The sequence below is a fragment of the Desmodus rotundus genome, chromosome 8 (genome assembly GCF_022682495.2).
Source record: "Desmodus rotundus isolate HL8 chromosome 8, HLdesRot8A.1, whole genome shotgun sequence".
NCBI lineage: Eukaryota > Metazoa > Chordata > Mammalia > Chiroptera > Phyllostomidae > Desmodus > Desmodus rotundus.
Window position 1 is genome coordinate 114,548,316 of NC_071394.1, and position 25,533 is coordinate 114,573,848.

A 25,533-nucleotide genomic window follows, 5' to 3' on the forward strand; every position below is an offset into this window, starting at 1 on the left:
AAATACCTTTAGCTCAAGGTCACCTCTCAAGGCCCTGAGACAGGAAGTGTGCTGGGGGGGAGGGGTGGCTGTGTAGGAGTTTCATATCCGCCAAGGTTCCAACGTGCCCGGTGAAAGGGGCAGCTGGAACTGGAGAAGATCAAAAAGCAGGAGGAACATCGGGAAACCCCTGGCCTGTGGCACTGAGGCCTCTGTCATTTCCCCAGCAGGTCGCGAATTTTAGCTGAACCCTTCATGCTCAAGCTGAGCCCTTTCCTGCACGGCAGCACCTTCCAATTTTGATCCTAACAAAACTGTCAAATTTTTGTAGTAAAAGTGTAAGAGTGTAAAGTTTTTTGGAGCAGTTTCTCTCTTTTCTTTCCCTAAATCCTTTTAATTTTACTCCATCCCTCAGCAGTCAGGGGAATTTGTACTATATAAAACCCAAACTTTCACCTATTGACGCTTTTCAACACTCTTAGCTGGCAGAGTCAAAAGCATGTTAGTGAGCACCCACCTGTATTTTACCATCAGCATTTTATTGTACTTGTTTATTACGTATCTGTCCATCCTTCCATTCATCAGTCCAACTTGGGATTTTAAAAAATGCATTTCAAAGTCAATTGCAGTCATCAGTAACCTGTCCCCTCAATTTTTCAGCTTACATACAATTTACTAGAGTTGAGTATTTACAGTTTATTCTTTTGATGTAACATTTATAGACAACAAAATGCACATCTTTAGGGTACATTTGCCACTCAATTTTGACAAATGCATTTTCCCTGTGTAACCTAAAGCCCAAGTGAGGTATAGAACATTACCATCACCCCAGAAAGATTCCCCGTGCGCCTTTCCAGGCAATCCCCACCCTGCAGAGAGAGTAACTACTATTGTTTGGATTTTTTCCACTATTATTAAATTAACCTATTCTAAGAGGTTACGCTTATAAATGGAGTCATCGCAGTATGTACTTTCCTGTATAATGCTGCTTCATCCATGTTGTTCCTGTATCAGTAGTTTTGTTCCTTTTAATTGCTAAACAGTACTCCTCTGTATGGAGGTACCACAGTTTATCCTATCGATGGCTCTCTGAGTTGTGTCCAGTGTTTGGTTATTATGGATAAAGCTGTTACGAACACCCCTTTGTATTTGCAGTTGTACTGTCTGTGACTTGATCCTGGAGTAGAATTTGTGTTAGGTTTCAAGTGTAGAAAACAGTATATAATGGAACGCATGAGAAACAGAATTAAATCTGGAAGAGAATTAATCCTTTCTGTATGGGGTCTGAAAGAAAGAGCGATGCATCGACTAGAATATGCTTAGGACCTATCTATAAGGGAGTTCAACAATAAGGATACGTATTACTTATTTCCTGCCTAAGACCTCTGGACATAGGGCAATTCTAGGCTGGTCCAGTGGCTCCGAATGCCCTCAAGAACCCAGGAGCTCTCCTCACACCCATTAGATTGGCTATTATCAAACAAAACAAAGCAAAAAAGAAAAGAACAAATATTGGCGAGGACGTGGAAAACTTAGAACTACTGTGCACTATTGGTGTGAAGGTAAAATGGTACAGCTACTGTGGAAAACAGTATGGCAGTTCCTTAAGATATTAAAAATAGAATGACCATACGATCTAGCAATTCCACATTTGGGTACATAACCCAAAATAACTGAAAGCAGGGTCTTGCAGAGATACTTATATATCCACATTTTGGCAACATTAGTCACAAGAGCCAAATGGTGGAGGCAACCCAAGTGTCCGTTGGTGGATGAATGGGTACACAACCTGTGGTTTACAATGGGATACTATTCAGCCTTAAAAAGGAAGGAAATTCTGGTAGGTATTACAACATGGCTGGACCTTATGCTAGTGAAATAAACCAGTCACGAAAGGATAAATACTGTATGATTCCACTTACATGAAGTGCCTGGGGGAGATGCATTCATGGAGACAGAAAGCAAAATGGTGGTGCCTGGGAGTGGAGTGGGAAATGGGGAGATGTTCAGCAGGTTCAGTTTTGCAAGATGAGAAAGTTCTGGAGATGGGTGGTACAGCAATGTGGTGGTCCTTAACACTACTGACGTGTGAACACTTACAAATGACTAAGGTGGTACATTTTATGTTACGTGTCTGTTACCACAATTAATTAAAAAAACCTACAAACTAGGAATTTCTGATCCTTCTTTATCATCTTGTGCATATTTGTAATGTTTTCTCTCATGGCTGCAGGATGGCGCCACCATCAGGCCTCACAGGAGAAGCCCTAAGTCCAGAGAAGAAGGGGAGAGACCCTCCTGTTTATCAGGAGGCTTCACCTAAACTTCACCTCTCAGCTCCCATTTGCCAGGTTGATTGGGTCTCATCCTGCAAGGGAGTTTGGAAAGCAAGTACGTATATAGCATTTTTTAGCATCTATAGAAAGCAGCAGGCTCTTCCAGAAAGAACAAGGGGTTGGAGAATGGCTAGGGGTGGGCAACCAACAATATTTTCTTCTTCATGGAATACATTGGGGAGGAAGGGTCCTCCCTCATGAGCTCAATGTTGATGGCTACCATCATTGGTGCCCAGAGCAACATCCTGCTTGATACAGTTTGCTTGGTCCACATTGCACTGTTCTGATTGGTCGTTATGGAGCTGCTCTGATGGGTCAGTGAAGATGCAGATGAGGAGATAGCTGCAAAGCACTGATTGGGTGGGGAAGGGCTCAGTCCTTTCAGTCAAAATACAATACCAGGACCTTCCTTGTAAGGGGCAGCTCAGCCAGCAGGAACGCAGTGCAGGAAGCTTGGCTGCTCTGTGACTTTTCTCTGAGATGCAGTGTGCGTGAGAGGCCTCTATAAACAATGGCTGCTAGATTCTGATTATGAATTTGGGCCCAGTTAACCACAAGGAGTCCTTTTTTGCAGGTGTTTTCTTTCCTGGGGTAGACACTCAAGAGAGAAAGATCCATTTCAGGCCTCTTTCCTTGGCTTGTAGACAGCTGTCTTCTCCCTATGTCTTCACATCATCTTCTTTCTGTACGTGTTTGTGTCCAAGTTTCTTCCTCTTTTATTTATAATGTCTTTTTTATTGTTGTTCAAATACAGTTGTCTCCATTTCCCCCCCACCATTTCCCCCTGCCCCACCCGTCCCTGCCTCCCACCTTCAATCCTACCCCCCTTGCTTTGTCCATGTGTCCTTTATACATGTTCTTTGATGGACCTTCCCCTATTTCCCCCCCATCATCCTTCTTCCTCTCCCCTCTGGTTACTGGCAGATTGTTCTTTATTTCAATGTCTCTGGTTATATTTTGCTTGCTTGTTTTGTTGATTAGGTTCCACTTATAGGTGAGATCATATGGTATTTGTCTTTCACTGCCTGGCTTATTTCACTTAGCATAATGCTCTCCAGATCCATCCATGCTGTCTTGAGGGGTAGGAGCTCCTTCTTTCTTTCTGCTGTGTAGTATTCCATTGTGTAAATGTACCATAGTTTTTTGATCCATTCATTTATTGATGGGCACTTAGGTTGCTTCCAACACTTGGCTATTGTAAATTGTGCTGCTATGAACATTGGGGTGCATAGCTGCTTTTGAATTAGTGTTTCAGGTTTCTTAGGATATAATCCCAGTAGTGGCAGTTCCATTTTTAGTTTTCTGAGGGAATTCAATACTGTTTTCCACAGTGGCCTCACCAGTCTGCATTCCCACCAACAGTGTAGTAGGGTTCCCTTTTCTCCACAACCTCACCAGCACTTGTTGTTTGTGGATTTGTTTATGATGGCCATTCTGACCAGTGTGAAGTGGTATCTCACTGTGGTTTTAATTTGCATCTTTCTGATGGCTAGTGATGCTGAGCATCTTTTCATATGTCTCTGGGCCCTCTGCATGTCCTCCTTGGAGAAGTGTCTGTTCAGGTCCTTTGCCCATTTTTTAATTGGGTTGTTTGTCTTCTTGGAGTAGAGTTGTGTGACTTCTTTATATATTTTGGAGATCAAACCTTTGTTCAAGGTATCATTTGCAGATATATTTTCCCATGCAGTTGGTTCCTTTTTCATTTTGCTGATGTTTTTTTTAGCCACGCAGGAAACCTTTTATTTTGACAAAGTCTCATTTGTTTATTCTTTCCTTTATGTCCTTTGCTCTAGGGGACATATCAGTGAAAATATTGCTGTGTGGAGTATCTGAGATTTTCCTGCGTATGTTCTCCTCTAGGACTTTTGTGGTGTCACAACTTGTATTTGAGTCTTCTATCCATCTTGGTTTATTTTTGTGTATGGTGTAAGTTGGTGGTTGAGTTTCATGTTTTTGCATGTAGCTGTCCAGATCTCCCAACACCATTTGTTGAAAAGGCTATTTTTACTCCATCTTGTGCTTCTGCCTCCTTTGTCGAATATTAATTGACCATAGAGACATGGGTTTGTTTCTGGCTCCCTATACTGTTCCATTGGTCTATGTGTCTGTTCTTACGCCGCAAATTTCTTCTTCTTATAAAGACACCGATCCGACTGGGTCAGAGCTCACCCTAAATGACCTTGTTGTAATTTAGTTATCTCTTGAATGACCCTATCTCCAAATATATTTACGTTCTGAGGTACTAGGGGTCAGGTTTCCAACGTGTGGTTCAGCCCATAACACTGGGGAACCCTGGTCATACACAGTGTGTGGGTCTGTCTTTCCTTCCATCCCCAGCTGTCAGCTTATAGAGGTCAGAGACTGGGTTTTTCTTGTTTTTAAAGCTCTAGTGTCTTCTGAAGTGACCAACAGTCTTTCAATAAATTATTTAAGTTCATTGACTATTGATGGAGGAAATTTTGATGGGGTTATAATCCCAAAATTTATTAGGGGTTATAATCTTAAAAAAAATGTGCGTACGAAGCACACATCTCAAAGCTTGGAGTGATCCCAGCCTTTTTTCAAGGAAGTCTGATATAGGACACTCACTGGCCGAGGTCTCACTACCCCGTATTCCTATAGATTTCTGAATTGCTTATCCCGATGGTTTCTTAGGTGCTGTGTGTGAGTGTATAGTGGGAGGCATTCTTCTGGGGTCTTAAAATTGAGGCTTGACATGTAAACTCTCTCAGAAACTTGTTTGTTTATTTGTTTTCTTTTTTGTCTGAGAGTTGCTGAGAAGGAAAAAAGATAGCCCTGCTTCATTCAAACATAGCAGAGGATTCCAGGTGTTTGTATTTTGAAGCGCTCAAAGCCAGACTGGAATAAACAAATAATCATCACCGAGAGGCATCACACTTTATTTGCTAGGGGTTTTCTACTATTGTTGCTTTTCAATTTAGTAGACAGTTGAATTACAAGTTGCCGTGGTAACCGACCCATTGCCCAAGCTGCCTGGGCCTTGAAGACACAGAAACCACATTTGGCTTTATTCCAGCTGACACTGTTATAAAACAGAGCAAAGTGAATGCTGAATTAGACGGACATCCTGCTCCTGCCTCTTCTCCCCTCCCTCTTCTCTTGTGGTTTCTGTGTTTACCAGGCACCTGAATAGCCCAGTGTTGGAAATTGTATAATTTGGTCTCTGGAGTTCTTTCAAGAAAATAACCACACTGCTGTCTCCTATGCAGTTTTGTCACCTTTGCTGGTAACGTGCTGTGGGAGTTAAGCTCTGCGGAGCTTGGCATATGTATGCAGTTAGCCTCCCTCTCCCACATAAGGCTTGACAAATGATAAACTTCTGTTGTTCGTGCGACCACACTCCTTTCATTCAGGTGGGATGTCTGAAGGAGGCTCCAAAGAAACAGAAGAGTAGTTCTCGAGACATTTCCAATTTGAGGGGATCCAGAAAGGCCTAGCAGATCTGGGGACCCACTCTTCATTATGCCAAGAAATTGAATTAGCCAGCTCTGCTTGAGAAAATACTGGAACTTCCAGCAGTTTCTCCAAATGGATTTTTTAACTCCTCTGAGCTTTGCCCATAGCCACTGAATGCAATTCATTACCCAGCTACTTAGAAAATATCTCGAGAGTCAAGGCTGAGTCACCTGATAAACTAATGTCAGGGCATACCGTGAGCCTAGAGTGCATGCTTGAGAAGTTAAAGAATAAAACAAAAGCTGTCAGTAAAATGAAACCCACCGTTAGCTACAGATATTGCAATTGCCTGAAGTTTGCTGGCTATGAAAGTTTAGATTTTGCTGGGATATATTTATTTTCAGTCTCTTTTCTTTTTAGACTTTTGACCATCATTCAGCGCTGATTTTTATGGCTGTTTTAAGGGAGGGGTGCCTCCTTGTAGAAAGTAGGAACTATTATTGAAACATTGGTTGTCTTCCCTGGTTTGGGGCAGTGTTGGTATGACCCTGTGAACTTCACTGAGAACCCAAGGCAATCCCAGGCTGCCTCAGTTCACTGTGGTTAGGAAATGGAGAATGATGGTAACAGCAGTTTGGACTGGGGAAGGGCCTTAGAGGTGATCTGCTGTGACAGTCTCGTGACAGTCCTTGGACTTTTCTCTCACCAGCACACAGGTAGTGGGTTCTTTCTTTCTTTCTTTCTTTCTTTCTTTCTTTCTTTCTTTCTTTCTTTCTTTCTTTCTTTCTTTTTTTAAGAACAGAAGAGTTATTTATCTATTGAAAGGCACAATGTCTTTATTTGATTTTTTCCCCATCATCATTTATTCCCCCCATATACCGTCTCTCCACCCACCCCCCTGCCCCCCGCAATCACCACATTGTTGTCCGTGTCTGTGCGTTCTTTGTCTCTTTTTCTTTTTCGCTCCATCCCTGACCCCGCCCAGCTGTGAGCCTGATCTCTATCTATGAGTCTGTCTCTAGTTTGCGTGTTATTTCAGTGTGTTCATCAGATTCCACATGTGAGTGAGATCATATGGTGTTTGTCTTTCTGTAGTGGGTACTTTAGTTTGAGCCCTCTCCAAAGCAGGCAGACCGGGGACAAGGAGTTGAGTGCTGGGAAGTGATGTCAGGAAGCAGAAGTGAGGGAAGAGGTGCTACTGAAGGAAAGGAGGAGAGCCAGTGCTGGGTATGCTAATGAGCAGCTGCCACTAAGGCTACCTGGAGCTCAGTCATTTTGGGGACCCCCTAATTCAGTGGGGACCCCCCCACTGAACATGCCTCAGCATCGTCCCACCAGGCAACAAGGAAGTTGGTGTGTTTATCTACTGACTGTGTCTCTTACTGGTCAAGGGTTGTCATTGAGGGCTGAGCTCTTCCCCACACCAGGGAAAGCCCTCGCTGGGGCCTGGGCCCCTGAGGCGGGGCGCTGGCAGCATCACGGGAACTGCCTCTGCAGTTGCAGTGAGCTCAGACACGGGCCGGGGCAGCCGGTGTCTGCTTCAGGGGGTATCTTCTGGTTACACGACAGACGTCCGTGGGACTATCCGTGGTTATCGGGGTGTTTTTAAAGTCTCATCTGCAAACTCTTGATATGCTACTCCCCGTTAAGAGCTGGGAGCTTTGGCCATAAAACTGAATGACATCGTACCATTTGTGACAGCATGGATGGGTCTGGACCATGTTGTGCTGGGTGAAATAAGTCAGATGCAGAGAGACAGACGCCAGATGACCTCCCAGACACATACGTGAATCTAAAGAACAAAATGAACAAGCAAACGGGATTGAAACAGACTTGTAGACAAAGAGGGCAGACTGGTGGTTGCCAGAGGTGAAGGAGGTGAGGGCATTGGGAGGGACAATTGGTGGTTACAGAATAGTCACTGGGATGTAGGAAATACAGTCAGTAGTGTTGGGATAGCTATGTATAGTGCTAAGTGGGTGCTGGAAATATTTGTAAAGTACACAATTGTCTAACCACCGTGCTATACCCCTGAAACCTATACAAATAATATGGAAAGTAAGCTGTAGTTGAAAAAGAGGTGGGAGCTTGTGGTTTCTTCCCCTTGAATCTAGGCAAGCTCGTGACTGCTTTGACCAACAGAATATGATAAAAGCGGTCAATGTGACTTTCAAGGTTAGGTCATGAAAAGCATGCAAGTTCCACCTTGGCTGCTGGGGTTCTTGCACTTGGAGCCTTTATCTGCTAGGTAAGAAGCCTAACTACCCCGAAACTGCCATGTGTAGGTTCTCTGGTCAACAGCCCCAGCTGAGCTCCCAGCCAACGGCCAGTGTCAGCTGCCAGCTATGCGAGTGAGCCATGTTGGACGTCTAGTTCGGTGGAATCTTCAGATATCTGCAGCCTCAGCCAACATCTGACTTCAACGTCTCGAGTGACCCAAGTGAGACCTGCCCAATCCAGCTCTGCTTGAATTCCTGACCCACAGAATCTGTGAGCAAAATACAGTGTTTGTTGTTTTATGCTGTTACGTTTGGAGTACCTTGTTATGCACTAATGGGAACCTGGTGGTACTGAGGAAATGCTGGGGGAAGGGTCTCCTGTCATTTCTCAGAGGAGGCAATGGAGTGCAGGGAGGGGAAGACATTCGCTTGAGCTTGCATTCGCAGGTTTTTCCAGCTGGACCATTAACAATTTCCCACGTGCTTTCTGGGGATCCTGTTATTAAGGGAGATAATGTTTTGTAAAAGGCTTTGTGAAGAGCCTGGTAGCACCTTGCAGTCATACTGCGCCTTTTCTTTCCTTCCTATGGAATTCTCCAATGTTGTCCCAGTCCATTCCCTTGCCCAGAAGTTTGCAAGATTGTGCCCACTGATGCTTCATAAAGAAACCATTTCATTCTCTTTCTTCAAAGTGGTAGAATCAAGGACAAAGAAGAGAGGGGAAGGACTCATTCCACTAATCTGGAAATCTTTCCATCATATGAATATTAAATTTGGGCAAAAACTTTAAAAAACCGGATGTTCCAGTCAAGAGAGTGATTTACACATCCTGGGACTCTTTGAAGGTCTGGGAGAAGAAGGTTCTTTAGAATCTTCTGAGTCACCTGGGCCTTGAAATGACTCCTACTGAGAGAATGTCCGTGTTGTACAATGTAATGCACGATAACGAATGGAGTGTAAATGCATTCGACAACACATGATTCCATTTTCATCGATAATACCTGGGTTTAGAAGTGAAGGAGAAAGGCCTTAAGAAAATATGCTTTGAGTTTTTAAAAATGTATAGTATTAGCTAAAAAGAGTTTCCAACTCCAAACCATTGCTGGTACCAGATGTACCCAAACCCTGTCCTGTTTATCTATTTCTCGTTCAGACCCCTAAGGCTGACTTATTGCCTGTATCTTGCAGAAGTTGATAATAAATCCTTATGTTAATGAGGATAAAAATTTTGAGATGAAAAGTGGTTGGTGTGGTGGTTTTCCCTGACTCTGTATGGTGGGATTTCAGAAACTGATGTTAAAATGGCCCTGAAAAGACTGAACTGAGAAGCCGTCAATTCGGAGACCTTTATGTAAAAAATCTTCATGACAGAATCTAAAGTGGCTTGACCTGAACATTCTTCAGGATCCTGAAATGTAGCCTCACATCTTCAGTTTATACAACACTGCAGACGGGGCTGGGACACCGGTTCGGTGTTGTTGTTGTTGTTGTTTTCTTTACCACTAATTTAGGTCTTAGGCACAGGTCAGGAGTGCTAGGAAAATGTCCGTCAAAAGTTCTCAGGGTGTTCTCTCACTTAAAACACTAACGTGTAAATCGGTGTGGGTGTAGAGTGTGCATGTGTGTCTTTATGGGTATATCTGCCTCATTCAAAAATGGAAGTTGCTTCCTGTATCATGTATATTTCCTGTGAACTGGAAATTAGCTCTGAAGGCTTGATTAGATTCAAGTTAGTTATTTATGGCTGCAGTACACTGTAGGTGATGTTGCAGCTTCATTTTATTTATTTATTTATTTATTTATTTATTTATTTATTTATTCTGGAGGTCACTCTTCAGTTTAGGCTGGGCTCAGCTGGGAAGATCTGGTGTAGGCTGGGCTTGGCTGATCTTGGCTGGGATCACTCATTTACCTCTGGTCAGCTGGTAGTCTGACTGGGTTGACTGGCTTATAAGGGTTCAGCTTGGGTGGCTCGGATGACTGAGAACTTTCTCCATATGATCCCTTGTCCTTCATCATGCTAGTTTGGGCTCATTCCAAGAGCTAAAGCAGAAGCATACAAGACCCCTTAGAGGATAGGTTCTGACCTTGTACACTATCACTTCTGTCAAAGAAAATCTCAGGGCCAGACCAGAAGTGGGGAAAAAGACTCTACTTTTTGATGGAAGGAGCTATAATGGCAGTTTGCTAGGGTATAGGTACAAGGAGGGAAAGAATTTGTAGCCATTTTTCTGCTGTACTGTGATGGGTTTGTAATCTTTGTTGGTGTGTGCATTTTCCCCCAGCAGAAAAATGTCCCAGGCTGCTGTTGACAATGTATGTTTCTGAGAAACCAGGCACTACAGATGTGTTGGAGTTATGGAGAAGCCCTGAAAATGAGGATTTTGAGTTCAGTTGAGATGGCACGTTTTAGCAGTTGGTGAGGAGCAAACACTTGCTGTGGCATTTGTCTTTGTGAAGAATGTGTGTGTGTAGATATATATTTGTTTATATATATATAGGCTTCAGCATCGCATCTATACAATAAGGACATCCAGTTGACTTACCTGAAAATGTGACTTCTAGGAAGTAAAATCTGTAGCATATCGAATATACAATGGATTATGGTAAGATATAAAACTGCTATGTGGAGTCAGATCAATTTATAACAAACTGCCACAGAATAGATGGTTTAAACAACAGAAATTTCTCACAATTCTGGAGGCTGGGAAGTTAGAGATCAGGGTGCTAATATGGCCAGGTTCTGGGGAGGACCCTTTTCCTGGCTTGAAGATGCTGCTTACTGTACTCTTAGTTCTCGAATGGTAGGGAGGGGATGAGGCTGAGGAAGAGACAGACAGAGAGGAAGCTCTCTGATCTCTTCATTATAAGGGCATTAATCTCATCGCGAGGACCCCATCCATATGGCCGCATCTAAACCTACTGACTTCCCAAAGGCCCCACCTCCAGATACCATCACATATGCATGGGGGGGGCACAAGCATTCTGTCCATACAAGTTGCATACAAAATCAGACTTCCTGGTTTACGTTTGTTGGGGAGTGAGCACTATTTTGAAGGTGTAGAGGGATATGGTAAAACATTTCCTATATTTAAAAGGCTCACATGTGGAAAAGTAATTAAACCTTGTAGTGTCTCAGAAAAAGAATTGTGAATTATAGATAAAAGCTCTGAAGATGACAGAAAACTGGCCTCAGTTTATTATAAGAAAGACCTTTGGGATGATCTGGGATCTCTGTCCTGGGGGAAATAGACTGTCATATGATGTCATTGGTTCTACGTCATTGGCTGGGTCAGACAAAGGCCTCACTGCCCTTATAGGCAATTTTGTGTTTGTAACCTTGAATGTGGGTGTGTCACTGTAATTATTGGGAGGGAAGGTAGATAGGGGTGTGTGTGTGTGTGTGTGTGTGTGTGTGAGAAAGAGAGAGAGAGATAGTGGTGGCGAAGGGGCTTGGCGAGTTGCACTGAGGGTCTTTAAAGAGGGTGTTTTCTAATTCTAGTCCTGGCTTCAGATTTATGAAAGGTGGTTGGTGGAGTGGGAAGTGCATGGGTGTCAGGGTCAGACAGATTTGGAAGATTCCTGGCTTTATGATCTTGGGCAAGATGCTCAGCCTCACTGAGATTTTTGTCCACATCTCTAAAATGGGCAGGTTTTAAGAATGAGAGAAAATGTTTGATGAATACTTAGAGCAGTTCTTAGCACATGATAGTTGCTACAATGGTGACTGTTGCATATTTAGAATCATATAATCAGTATTAATTCTTCAAATATATTTTGAAAACCTATTATGCAAACCTAGCTAAGTTGTAGAGTCTAATGGTCAAGTATATACTTTATTTCTTTTTCCTTCAAAGAGCTCTAAGTTATTGAGAAAAATCAACACTTAAATTGCAGTTTTATAAATGCTTTTACAGAATTTTTTCTGTCTACAAATATTTACTGAGCATCTTGTTTATGTGGGGCATTTTGCTAAGTATTTGGTGGATGGTGGTAAAAATATGGATTTACTGTACAATGGTTTTCATTGTGCTGTTAAGGATAATGCATAGTGAGTTCTGCAACAGAGTTAGGGAGGGACCATATCAAGACCATTACTCCAGTCATTTCTAAAGACTACCAGGATGAGAAAATGGCCACCGGTATCCGGTTCTTTCATCCTCTGCTAAACCAAAGGCTGTACGACTTGCTACTTCTCATTTACTCAGCAGGGGGCGCCCCTGTACCAGAAATTGCAAAGAGTAGCAATTTAGCAAAACAAGGACTTTTTTGGTTAATGCTTGTTTTTCAGGCAAAAAAGGAAAGCTGTTAGGAAAAATAAACAGTTTATCAGGCATTGCAACAAAGACACTTGCGGAGAAAGACAAGCTGTCATTTCAAGGACAGGAAGAAAATTCCCTGCGTTTGTAGAGGCATCAGATGCTGGGTGTATGCCTTATAAGACAAAATCATGAAATGAGGAAAGAAAAAAAATGATGGAGATAAAAGAGAAGATTAAGAAAATAGAAAACAATTGAAATCATCTGCCAGCAAGGATGGAGGCGTATAGCTTTGGGAGAGGAATGTGGACGAGTACTGTAGCAATCGGAAAAAATAAATATAATTGAAATATAATTGAGAATCATTCTAAGTATTCAGATGTGCCATTTACGTGTGATGCTAGATTTCCTGCATAATCGGTTTCAGCTGCCCAGCCACATCCAGTTCTTGTTTTGTAGCTTTCGATATTTTGAGGTCTTCAGTACATAGACTTTTGCACCTACTGACAAGTGCCTGATTTCTGAATCAAAATTGCGTCATTGTTTTCCAAATTTGCATGTTAGGGAAACGGAACAGCTGAGTTAGGAACTAAGTTTTAGTGTAAGGGATTTGGACAGGAACAGCTAAAAAAGGAAAAAATATTCACCATGGATTGGTGGGAGTTTGGAAGTGTCGTGCGTCGTAACCTCCTATTAGGTTTAGGGAAGATGCTACCAATTTAATCTTTACTTCCTCCACTTGGCCATTAAAATGGCTCTTTTTTGTTGTTGTTGTATCAAATTAATAGCTTCGACCTTTTTCGTAAGGTTGTTAATTCAACATCATTTTACTTGGTTTACTCTTTCCTGTAGAGAGGTTTTATTAGCAGAATACATGATCTGAAAAAATTCCCTAAAACACAAAAAGATGAGCAATTATCAAATTGATTGTCAGTATCTAACCACAGGCTATGCAATAATTGAATTAAATTAGTGCAATGGGAAAACTGTTTTGTCAGTGTTTCTGAAATTTCAGTGTGACCCTAAGGGCTCCTTAGAACACATTGCGGGGGCCACCCCCAGAGTTTCTGGTTCAGGAGGTCTGGGGTGGGATCAGAACGTATGTTTCTATCAAATTCCAGCTGGTGCTCCTTGTCCAGCGATCTCCCTTTGAGAACCACTGACTTATATGTTTTCTAAAAAATATCTTCTATTTGACTTAGTTATGATTTGATGTTCATCCTCCTATCATAATATAAAGTCAGGTCAGATATTTAAGTCACAGAGGAGGAGGACAGAGTGTGCAGGTATTTACTGAACACCTTATATGTGCCTGGTTCTATTCTGAGCTCTTTACATTCTTAATCCTCTCACTTGGTCTTCCCTCTGGCTTTATGAGTAAAGAGACGTAAGATCGTATGGATAATGAGTAAAGTATGATATACTCTTTCCACTCAACGTGTAGAACTGGAGTCTTCAAGAGCTGGGAGCTTTCCAACGGCAAACATCCAGCAAGTGGCTGAACTTGAATTTGGACCCAGGTGTGCTTGACTGCAAAGACTGCCCTGCAGAGGAGGACATCAGAACATTCCTCACAGTTTGATTTAATAAATTTCACAGATTTTAGTTCATTGGACCTTGCATGACTGAGCATAAGCAAACTCCTTAATTTCTGGACCGAAGTGCCTCCATTTCTAAGGAGGTATGTACCTGTTGCTCAGGGCTAGAATAGGGATAAAGTGAAATAACGTATGTCGGAATGCCCAGGATAGTGTCTGGCACGCAGTAGGTGCCCATGAAAGCCGAACTCCCTTTCCTTTCTTTCGAAGTGCAAATATTTAATCCAAGTGCATCTTAGAAATAGGTGAGAAAGATTTGAGGACAGAGACAACCAGATTCTGGCTGTCCTAGTGGGGAGGAAGGCAGCCGTTCTGTTCGCCAGCCAACAAGACTCTTCTATGTGAGTCTTCTAGCTTCTCCAGATGGAGCCTCCCACTACATTTGCCTCATGTCTCCCAGCCTCCCTCATGGCAGTGGCTGTCCTGAATGCCTACTCTCACCAGTGTAACCAAACGGAACCGGGTACTCTCCAGGTGAGTAGTCCAGAAGCGCTGTGTGTTCCAACTACATACACCCTTGGTTTGGACTTCCATCAACTTCCCCTACACCTTCACGTGGTCATGCCAATATCTCTGTTATTTCTGACTCTGTTTCTTTTGACTAATTTTGCTCCTGGATGTGAGTCACATTTTCCTGCTTCTTTGCATGTCTACTAATTTTAAAATTAGATGTTGACATTCCAAATGACATTTTATTGGGTGTTTGAATTTTGCTAACAGAATGTCGAAGTTTGTTTTGATAGGCAGTAAACTTCTGTGCACATCAGCTTGATCTTTTCTAGGCTTGTTTTTAAGCTTTGTTAGTTCTGGTCTAGAGTAGCCTTTACTCTACTACTCGGGCATGACACTTCGGGGGTCGCTCTGACTGAGTCAGTGAGTCATTGTACTCAGGGAGTCTTCACTCTGGCTGGAGAGAGCTCAAAGCATCTTCCAGCCCCGAATGGGTTCAGCTTATAGCCACCCAACAGCTGTCCTGCTTTGGCTTTGTGTAGCTTGATCTAAGTGTGTGCAGATTAGCATTCAGTCAAAGACTCAGAGACCCCTCTTCAGATTTCTGGAAAACTTTCTCTGCACAGCTCCCTCCTGCCTGGGACTCTCCTCCATGCATTCCAGCTACCTCAGCCTCCCCAAGCACCTATCTTTGTCTGACATCTCCCACTTTCTGACTGGATTCCTTTCCCTGTGCCCAAGTCCAGAAATTGCCTCTAAGCAAACTGGGGCAATTGTAGGGAAGGCTCACCTTGTTTAGTTCTCTTCTCTCAGAGATTATAGTCCTGCTCTGGCTGCTGTCAATTGTCCCGTATGTTTTGTCCAGTTTTCCAGTAGTTTCTAGTGGGACTGAATGTCCTGCACCACCTACAACTCCCTGGGTGGAGCAGCGATCCGCGCACTCTCACTTGGTGGCCTCCTACTGGGCCCACTTCCGGGGCTCAGTTCAGCCACCATCTTACCTTTCAGATTCCCAGCCATCTGGCTTAAGTGCTCCTTCATCAGTTTGTTTATGCTACCCTTCCACCCCCAACCCCCCGGGATTGTGAGCTTCTTAAGGCAGAGATTGCGGCTCTCCGGATCTTCAGCCCCTAGCACGGCGCGCAGAACTCAGTACTGCTCCATAAATGCTCATTGACTCTATGGAAAAATTACAGGGAATCGTGTTATTTGACTTTAAGTTCTGCCAAGAGTGCACCTCATTCATCCTCTACTTCTAAAGTCTCCTCTTTTCTGGTCTCTCGAACTGAAGACCGAGTTACCATATCCCTCCCCACCCCTAGCCCGCACAGGAAATGTGGTGGGATTTGACTCTAGGCCATTTATATCATGTGGCAGAAATGACTCACTGTCCATCAAAGGGTGTGGTCTTGCCATAGACAGGCTTGCCAGATTTAGCAAGAACATAAACAACCATGAAAAACAAGACTCCCAGTTAAACGGGAATTTCAGATACAATATTTGGGACATACTTACACTACAAAATGGTTTTTTCCCTGGGATTCAGATTGAACTAGGTGTCATGTATTTTGCCTGGCAGCCCTGCCCTGGGAAGCAGCCGCTCAGCCAGGACGCTGTTGTCACCAGTGGAACATGGTGGGACGTGATGTGTAAGGTGAGGTGTGTGTCACTTCCTGGCACAGGTGGTTCAGGTGTGTGGTCTCCACCCTCTCTTTCCGCTTCTTCCTGAATGCAGAGGCCTCGGAGGCCCTCGGGGAGGAGAGGCCGTGAGAATAAGGAAGCCCGAGTCCTCGAGGAGCATGTGGATGAGCGCTGCTCACAGCCTGCTTTTGACCTCTCCGTGAGTGAGGATTCAACCCAGTGAGGCTGTGGGGGTTATTTGCTAAGGCAGTTAATGTTGCTCTATTTCACGTTCTGTTGAAAAAGTGAAATGTGAGTGTTTTCCCTAAGGTTCTGCACTGCTTACTTGATAGTTCCAGTTGTGTATGTCAAGATGCCTCCAATTCCACAGGTCTGACCTAGAATTCGTGGTTTCCCCAGTGCCTTGCTGGTCCTGTGCTCTTTATCCTAGTGAACGGTATAGCCATCCATCCATTCTGCACCCCTCCTTTTTCTCATCCTCCTTTATGCATCCTGGATAGCAGTATCCAATCTGCTATCAGCTCATGTACATTTTACCTCTCAAATGTCTTTATCAGTCCAGTACCTTTTTCTATTTTCACTGTTACCACCCTGGTCCAAGCTATTCATATCTTTTATATGGACTACTGCTGTTGTTTACATTCTGGGTTGTTCTAGCTTGCAGCCGGAGGTGATCTTTTCGAAGCCATGTCTCCTCTTGTCACCCGCTGGCTAAAACTCTCCATGGGCTCCTATTGCTCTTAGGACAGGGATGGGGACAATTAATGTGACCACAGAGGCCCTACATGATCTGGCCTTTGCCTGAATTTCCAGGCTCATTTGTGCCATGCTTCCTCCTGTTGGTGGGGTTCCAGCCATCCTAGCCCACCTTTACTCCCTGAATGCTCCATGAAAGCATTCTTCCTCCGTGAGCCTTTGGGCAGCCATGTCTTTCGCTAGGCCTGCTTTCTCCAGCACTTAGCCCAGCAAATCCTTGTTCTTCTTTGGGATCTCAGGACTCAGTTTAGTCAGTTGCTCTTACGGGAAGCCTTTCCTGACTTCCCTAAATCAATTCCCCCTCTTTGGATATCTCATAGTAGAAAGTAGCTCCCCCCCCCCCCCAGTTCCTGCCACAGTAGTGGTTTTATTTATCTGTGTGGTTCTTTGACTTAATATCTGTTTTCTCACTTGTTAGCTCTATAAGGACAGAAAATGTCTCTTTTGTGCTTATCACTACATCTTTAATAAATGTTTGTGTCAGGTAGGGATCCAACTTAAAGGTTTTCTGAGTGAGTATCCATTTGTCCCCAAAACATTCCTTGCATAATCCTTCCTTTCTCTACTGGTGTTACATACAATTTTTTATATGAATGTATTCTGATCCATCACGGGTCTCTTAAAATTTCCTGTTTTCTTTGATCTCTCTCTTTGTCTACTATTGTATACTGTAACATTGTTTTTTGATATTGGGTAGATCAAGCCTCACGTATTGTTCTTTTATAACATTGCGTGACTATCCTTGAACATTTTCTCGTTTAGAAAGTTTTGTAATCAGTCTGTCAGATTCCATTAAGGAATAATATTGGGACTTCGGTTGGGCTTGCAGTGAGAATTTATGGATTACTTTGGGAAGGACATGACATCTTTACAACTATGAGACTTCACATCCAGAGGCATGAAAATGTCTCTCCTTTTATTCAGGCTACCTTTTACAGTCTAGAGTGAATTTTTATAGTTTTATTCGTGTAAATCTTGTATATTTCTTTTCAAGTATATTTTTAGGCATTTTGTAAGTTTTGTTGCTATAGTGAATAGTATTCTTTTTTTTTTAAAGATTTTAATTTATTTTAGAGAGACAGAAAGAGGGAGAGAAACATCGATGTGTGAGAGATACATCAGTTGGCTGCTTATCACACGCCCCCAGCTGGGGACCTGGCCCAAAACCCAGGCATGTGCCCTGGCCGGGAACTAAACCAGTGACCTTTTGGTCCTCAGGCCAGCTCTCAGTCCACTGATCCACATCAGCCAGGGCAGAATTCTTTAAAACGACAGTTTCTAACTTTATTTCAAGGTAAATAAGAAAATGCTTATCTATGTATTCTTTTTACTAGCTAAATCAGTGAATTATATTATTTTCATAGTTTTTAAGTTGCTGTTTGAAATTTCTACAGTGTTTTTGCTGGATTTCCTAGCATTGCTTCTTTATTTCCACCATATATTTTATATATTTTTTGTCTTATTAAATTGGCTACCATCTCTATCCACATAATATTAAAAAACAGTGGAGGGAAGGGGAGCCACCTGTAGCACGGAGAGCCCTGATGTAGTGAAGCTGATAGTACAGACAGTGGAGAGACACTGTCCTCTCCTCTTTATCTCTCTCTGTTTCAATGTCTTCTTTGGCATCTTTCCTTTTCACTGCCTTACTAGGGTAAATTTATTTGGTTTTCCAGGGGCTTTCTCAATTTTATCACTAAAGATTTCATATTCTTGAAAACCCCTCAGTCCCAGGCAAACTGGAATATTTGGTCTTCTAGCTCTTAGCTGGTGTCATTTCTGAAGCTTAACCTGAGACAAAGACTTGGTGCGGGTACTTTGGGAAGCAGTGGTGAGGGGAAGGGAAGAAGGAGAAGGGCACATTAATGAGGTCAGTGTTGAGAGTAACTGGGATTAGGTCCTGCCTGGAGCATTTTGACTAGTGTTTCGAATGCTTTTCAGAATGGTCCACTGAGGATTGACTCCTGTCCCCATCAGTTCCTGTGCCCCGTTAGTTGAGACTTGCCTGGGGGTCGATAACTTCCCACATGTGAGTGCTGCATGAAACCTTTGGGGTCTGGAATGTTGGAGAAGCCCCGGCATTTGCTGCAGGCCAGGTGCTCTCGGTGTGAGGTGAGTTGGGTCACGGCAGCTGTCCCATGCGTGTACTAATGTCCAGATTTGTCTTGGGTCTGGTCTTGTGTGAGTCTGTCTTTTATATCAGTTTTCCTGTGTGTCTTTGTATGTGCGTGATATGCTGTGAGATTTTCTCTAAAAGTGGAGCACAAAACAGTGGTCAGCTTCCTGTTAGTCAGAGTGTGATTTAGATAGATGAAGTCTTCACCTCGAAGCTCCTCGTGGGCTCATAGGGGGCTTCCCTTCCTCCTGTTTGAAGGGTGGAAGTAAATTTGTACAAGTTTATTGAGAGCCAAGAGTCAATTTTTGTCTGGAGAAGGCAAATTAAATAATTGTGAGCGATGAGACATGTGAAATTCAAGTGCAACAAAGTGTCATTAATTAACTTGAGACTGAACCTGAAGGCACCACTTGAATGCCAATGTAAACCAGCATGGCCACTAATTAATCTGAGGCTGGACTTGCTTTAACGGGAAGATGTTGATTTTCAAGCCAGCGCAGAGAAAGGAGAGTTCGTAGTTGGGTTGAATCGATGCCACCTTCTAGGCTCTGTTGGGTTGAACTGGGGCAGTGGTTTGTAAGAGGGTCCCTATGAAGAACCCTCTCTTTGTTCTAGTCATTATTAAAAGTTAAATTTATTTTGTTACCAAAGTTAAGAAAGTCAGTTATGATGTGGAGGCTTAAATAACAGCTCCCTGTGGGTTGGCTGGGCTTACTGATTGGTGGCCTCCGTTGTGGGGTGCTTGGGCAAGCTGTTTTTTTTTTTCACTGGGAGATCTTGAGGTTTGTGTATCTGTGTGTCTTTAATCTGGGGCTCTCTGATCCCGCGCCGAGGAGGGGGCCACTTTCTGTTTATGCAGTGGTTGCTTCTTGGATTCCTAAATATTCACATTCCTAAGTACCATCTCGATTCATATGTCTCTTGATTAATCAGTGTCTGGCATTGATTTATTGGTTTATTGATTTTCTCTTATTGTGGGTGATCATTAACCTCTGGGAACTAATTACTCCTTTCCCACCTAGTCCTTCAACTATACTTTGCTTTCCTCGTTCTCCCAACAAAGTCCAGCCAATATTTCTGGCTATAGTAATAGTCAGTGTTTACATGCTATGCCTTGTGAATATTGTTTATATGTACATGTTGTTTACTACTAAACCAAGCACTGTACTAACATGGCGGTTTCATTCGTTTTACTTTTCCCGGAGTTGTTAACTGCATACATTTATTTTGCTTAGTTTTTTTGCACCTACTGCTGTTCTATTTCATGCCCTGTGGCAGATAACCCATGAACCCCTTCCGCCTTCCTCCTCTGACCTGCCTCCTGAGTCCTTTAGGCTCGAGTACAGACTCTGTGCTCCTGGGCCTGCTGTCCTCCTCGGACTTATTTTACCCCGGAAGTGTTCCCTCTCTCCTCTGTCAGGTCTCCTGTTTCCTGGATTCTACATCTTCCCCTATCTTGATGGTTTTCCTACATTGCTCTCTGGAATCTTTTATAGCCTCTTCTTTTTTTCCTTTAAATTGTATTTTTTCCATTACTATTTACCCCCGCCCCCATACCTTCTTCTACCTCCATCCAGCCCCCTCCCCCCACAATCACCACACTGTTGTCTGTGTCCATGAGTCCTTTTCCTTTTTCGCTCCATCCCCATCCCCCAAGCCCCACCCACCACCACCCCTCTCAGAGCTGTCAGCCTCTTCTCTATGAGTCTGTCTGTATTTGGTTTGTTAGTTCAGTTTGTTCATTAGATTCCACATATGAGTGAAACCATATGGCACTTCTCTTTCTCTGACTGGCTCATTTCACTTAGCATGACCTTCTCCAGGTCCATCCATGCTGTTACAAAGGGTAAAATTTTCTTTTTTTTTGTATGGCTGAATGGCATTCCATTGCATAAATGTACTGTAGCTGTTTCATCCACTCATCCACAGATGAGCGCTGGGCTGCTTGCAAATCTTGGCTATTGTAAATAATGTTGCACTGAACATATAGGTACATATGTGTATATTCTTTCGAATTAGTGCTTCAGGTTTCTTAGGATAAATTCCCAGGAACAGAATTGCTGGGTCAAAAGGCAGATCCATTTTTAATTTTTTGAGGTTTCTCCATACTGCTTTCCACAGTGGCTGCACCGATCTGCATTCCCACCAACAGTGCACGAGGATTCCCCTTTCTATAGCCTCTTCTTCATTCCTGGTGTTCTGAAATTCCCCAATGATGTCTGTGGGTGTGTCTTTTCTCACTTATTATGCTGGGTTAGAAGTGGCAGTTTCCTACCACAGCTGCACATGCTCCAGTTCTGGGACCTTTCTTCTCTTCCTCTTCCTCCTACTTTTTAAAAAAACGTCTTTCTCCTGGTTTTTTTTTTTTTTTTTTGTCTTCATTTCTGGAACCTACATATTTGGTTAGTGAACCACATAGACTGAGCCTCTAATTCTCTTACTCTTTTCCTTTTTGCTTATTTGATTTCCTTTCCTTCTACTTAGCACCTGAGACATCTGCTTGGTTTGCTCTTCTGACTTTCCTATTCAATTTTCAGTCGTGACTATCGTACTTTCAGTTTCCAAGGGCTCCTTCTCTTTCTTGTTCTTTGCCGCTTTTTAAAAATAGCAGCCTGCCTTTGGTTCATGGGCACGGCAATGCTCTTATTACTCTCTGTATTTTCATTTTAAGGATTTTTTTGTGTGTGTTTTTCTTAATGTCCTGCATAGCTCACTTTCTTCCAGTTCCGTTCTCTATTTGTTGGCTTTGCTTGCTGGATTTTATGTTCAAGGCATTCTTTAACTGTCTGGTACTGCCGAGCCAGGGATCGGTTAGAATGAAGAGTGAGGCACTCCCCGGGACACCTGTGAGTGGGGGGTCAGGCTTCTTCATTGGTGGCCCCCTTTCTAAAGTGATTGGGTGGTGAGCCTGCTTTTTTGGGAGATCCTGAGATTTTCATATCTATGTGTCTTTTCTCTGGGGCTGTTCTGTTTCTCCTGAGAAGGATCTTTCTTGCCCCTGCTTGGGGTATTCCACCTTGACTGTGGGAGCTCTGGGAGCTTGTCTGGGAAAGGGAGCTCAGAGGAGCCCTCATCATCCAGGAGGCAGACATTCACAAAATTGACTGCTTTTAATCCAGAGCCTCAACCCAACTTCTCCTGTTCCTGGTCTTCCAGCGTCTGCAGCCTCCCTGGTATATTTCTCCAGAGAGAGGGACATTCTTCTCCTACAGGGGTCAGGGAGACCTAACTGTCCCTTATGTAGTTGTTCAATTGAAACCTGTTTTTCAGTCTGTGATGTACATGGTGATGAGCCACCCAAATCCGCCCTGGAGAAGGACTTGTCTCGGCTGCTGCTGGCAGACAGGCTCCAGCGGCCAGCCCCTTCAGGAACTGCCTCAGCTCAAGCACATACTCTTCCCTGGTGGCCCACATCCAATGATGACTGGAGGTGGGACCTGGTGGGACTTCAGGGAGGAGATATTTGATTATTTTTTGTATTTTTTTATGGTTAGCCTTCTATTTAGATTTATAATTTCTACTTCATTTCTTCTTTTACCCAGGTTTTTCTTTAAGGGTTTGCCTTTTTATGTGGAAAGTTTCCTTGGCTAGAGGTGGTGGGAGAGACTATTCAATTTTTTTGTTTGTTTGTCTTGTGAATTTTAAGTTGTGTTACAATATGACTTGAATACTTTTGCTTCCTGGAGTTTCAAGATTTTCTTTTTAGCCTGCTAAAGAGTTTTTGTAAATGTGCCGTGTGTTGCACCCCAGTTGTTGACGGCAAAGTTCTCTCTCTATGTGTTCAGTTCAAGTTGGGTGCTTGTGTTGTTTGAATCTGCCATATTGTTAATTATGCTTTGCTCGTAGATGGCTGAGGGAAGTCTATAGAAGATTTTTGTTGAACTATGTTTTTCTTTTCCTCCCTTCCCCCTAGTGTCTTGGAAGTTACATGTTCTACATCACTTCTTCTGGAGGTTACCTTTACATTGAAAACAATGAATTTAATTTAATTTTTTAAAAGAAAATACAGCCCAGGTGGTCCAGAGATAGTTTTGGAGCCAGGTGCTCTGATACTCCAGGGTCCGGCAGAAGAAGCCTGCCAGAGTGCGGTTGGTAGGGCAATAATATGAGTATAATAATTTATAGTTTTAATTTGAACATTTCACCTAAAACGGCATATGGTATGTGTGAGTGGCATGTCGTTATGTTACAGAATGACATGCTTATGATTTTGTAATAAAAGATTTTGAAATGCAAAAGGGGTGTTATTTGTGCCAGACCCTGTATGTACTCTGAATGACTGCCACAGGAGTAATTTAATTCTGTAAACCTTCAGCAAGTACCTGCTGTGTGCCAGACACTGAGCAAGCCGCCATCGCTTGAGAAGGTGAATGAAATACTTCCTACTCTCATGAGACTCCTCCAGTGAGACTGACAAGTACACCAATTATAACATTAGGTGAAAGGTGATAATGGAGGCACACACAGGGTGATGGCAGAGAATATGGGGGGTGTATGGCTGTCTGTCACAATGGTGGGCCCAGTGGGTTGTCCCTCCCAGTCTTGTGGGGTGTCCTTCCCTTCCCTTGAAACTGGGCTCATTAACTAACCTGTGACTCATTTGTTACCAATAGACGGTAACAGAAATTATACCAATTTTTCTTCCATATTTTAACCCTTCTGAAATTTTGGGCTGCATTCCGAGAGAATTTCTTGACTTACTAATTGCTCCTCTGCTGCATCCATTGTGTTGTTTACTTAATTTTTTTGTTTTTCCAAGCTCTCTGATTGGTTCTGTTCTTGGTATTTCTTGCAAAATTTTTACCTCTTTGTTCCATTAACTTTGTTCTTTTGGTGTTAGTTCTGTTTGTCGAATTTAGTACCCCTTTTTCCTGCTGTTAGCTTCATACAAATATTAGAACATTATTGCTTCTGTACTCTGGATATTTGAGATTTCCTGTTTTATATCATACTGCCCCTAGTGGACAGGTAAGGTATGATGCTGGTGGGATGTTAGTGAGCAGTGAGATTCCTTTGTACTTCTGGGTCTCTCTAGCTACCCAGCGCACTGTGTGGTCTCTTTCATCCAAGTGTGCATCCTTCTGCTTCACCCTGCTTGGCACAGATCATGTGGGGTGAACCACCTGGCTGCCTTCCCTGTTAACCTCACCTGTTAACTTCAGATCTGTGGTCAGTTGCCCACAACCTCTCCGCCCCATTCTCCCTCTATTCCTGCTTTCTTTGTTCACTGCCCCCCAACCTTTATTTTGCTACCCCCAAGCTGGGGCCATTCCTGGGGCTGCTCCCACCGTCCCAGGAGCCTTCTCTCATATGTGAACTGTGCGGAGGTTTCTTCATTAGATCTGGTCGCATCGGCTTTCTGTCTTTGTTCCTGAGATGTTCATCTTTAATAAAAATGACTTAGGATAAAAATATAACCTGGAATTGAGAGCTGGCATGACAGATAGGAAATTTTGATTATTCATTTCAGCTTAGAATTCAGACCTGTTAAGATCATTTTGAAATTTGAGTGTAATAGAAATAAATGTGGGGCTTGGAATTAGCTTTAAAAGAACAATCACATCCGCATAGAATGGAGAAAATATAGCTTGGTAGTAATTTATAAAAAAAATTCCAGAGCATTTGGTGTATTACAAGCTTTAAAAGGTGTGATAGAGCCTGTGAATGTGATTACTAAAAAAGGCAATGTCACCAAGATAGTGAAGTAGGAGACCCCAGCCTTCGTCTCCCCACAAAATGAAGATCAACAATTAGACAGCTACCCATGAACAAAAACAGCTCTGGGAGAGCGTAAGAGTCCATGTAAGAAACTTAACAACCCAGTGGAACCAAAAAAAACTGAGGAAAACCACGTGAAAAGGGAAGGAAGAACAACTCATTTTGCCAGCATCATCCCACCCTCCAGGCAGGCTCTGCTGAGTGCGGAGAGGGAACTGTCCCACTTGAAAGTGTTCCCCTCCACCGCCCCTGTCCCCAGCAAGGGAGGGCAGAGTGAGTGACCAGATTCCCCAGCCTTTGGAGTATGCATGAGGGATTGGCTTTGATTTCACCCCACCCAGAAACCAGCAAAGCTGAAGTAGATAGAGACAACAAGGAACAAGGAAGAAGGGTAGGGGCTACCAGTATCAGCCAGGCACGTGGAACGACTCTGGTTCCCAGAGCCCTGCCCTGCAGAAGACCCAGTAACTTTCAACAGTGAAGAAACCATTGGCCAGAGCAGCCACCATGGACCCCTGCAGGTTTCACTGGGTTTTCTCCCCACAGGTATTTGCAGACACCAGTCACCTGAGTCCTCCCCTCCCCTTTCTCCTGCTCCCCCTTGTTGTTGGAGCCCAGATCTACACCAGCAGCCAGCCCAGAGCCCCGTGGCCACATGAGTGCAAGGCACCAGCCTAGACCCCCACAGTTGCTTTCCATCTCCAGGCAAATGCTTGGAGCTAACCCTTCCAGCTATGCACCGCATGCTACTAAACGGACTCCTGTCACCATGTTCCACTGTGTGTGTGCACCCGTGGTGACATCCTGCAGCCATGGAAGTGTACTGCTGAAAGCCAGCACCACCACAGATGCTGTAGGCCTGGTTCAACCCTGCCCTTCAGTCTCTGACCTGCACCACTGGGCTCAGCTGCAGTTGCCATTCAGCCAGGGCCCCTGCAGCTGCCCGTGTGCCTGCCGTGGGCCCTGGCCCTTGGTGCTGATCCTGGCCCTCACCTGTGTGTCTGTAACTGTCTCCTGCCACTACACAGGTACCTGTACCTGACC

The 25,533-nt window shown here is 43.5% G+C and overlaps 1 protein-coding gene across 1 annotated transcript in view; it reads left to right on the plus strand.

The window, feature by feature from the left end:
* Positions 1–8,222, plus strand: part of NR1D2 (nuclear receptor subfamily 1 group D member 2) — a 47,465-nt gene extending 39,243 nt beyond the window's left edge. The window contains exons 9-10 of the transcript XR_008427565.1: positions 2,213–2,370; positions 8,018–8,222. The gene's annotated coding sequence lies outside the window, so the exon portion shown is untranslated. The remainder of the gene's footprint in view (positions 1–2,212; positions 2,371–8,017) is intronic.
* The last annotated feature ends 17,311 nt before the right edge of the window (positions 8,223–25,533 follow it).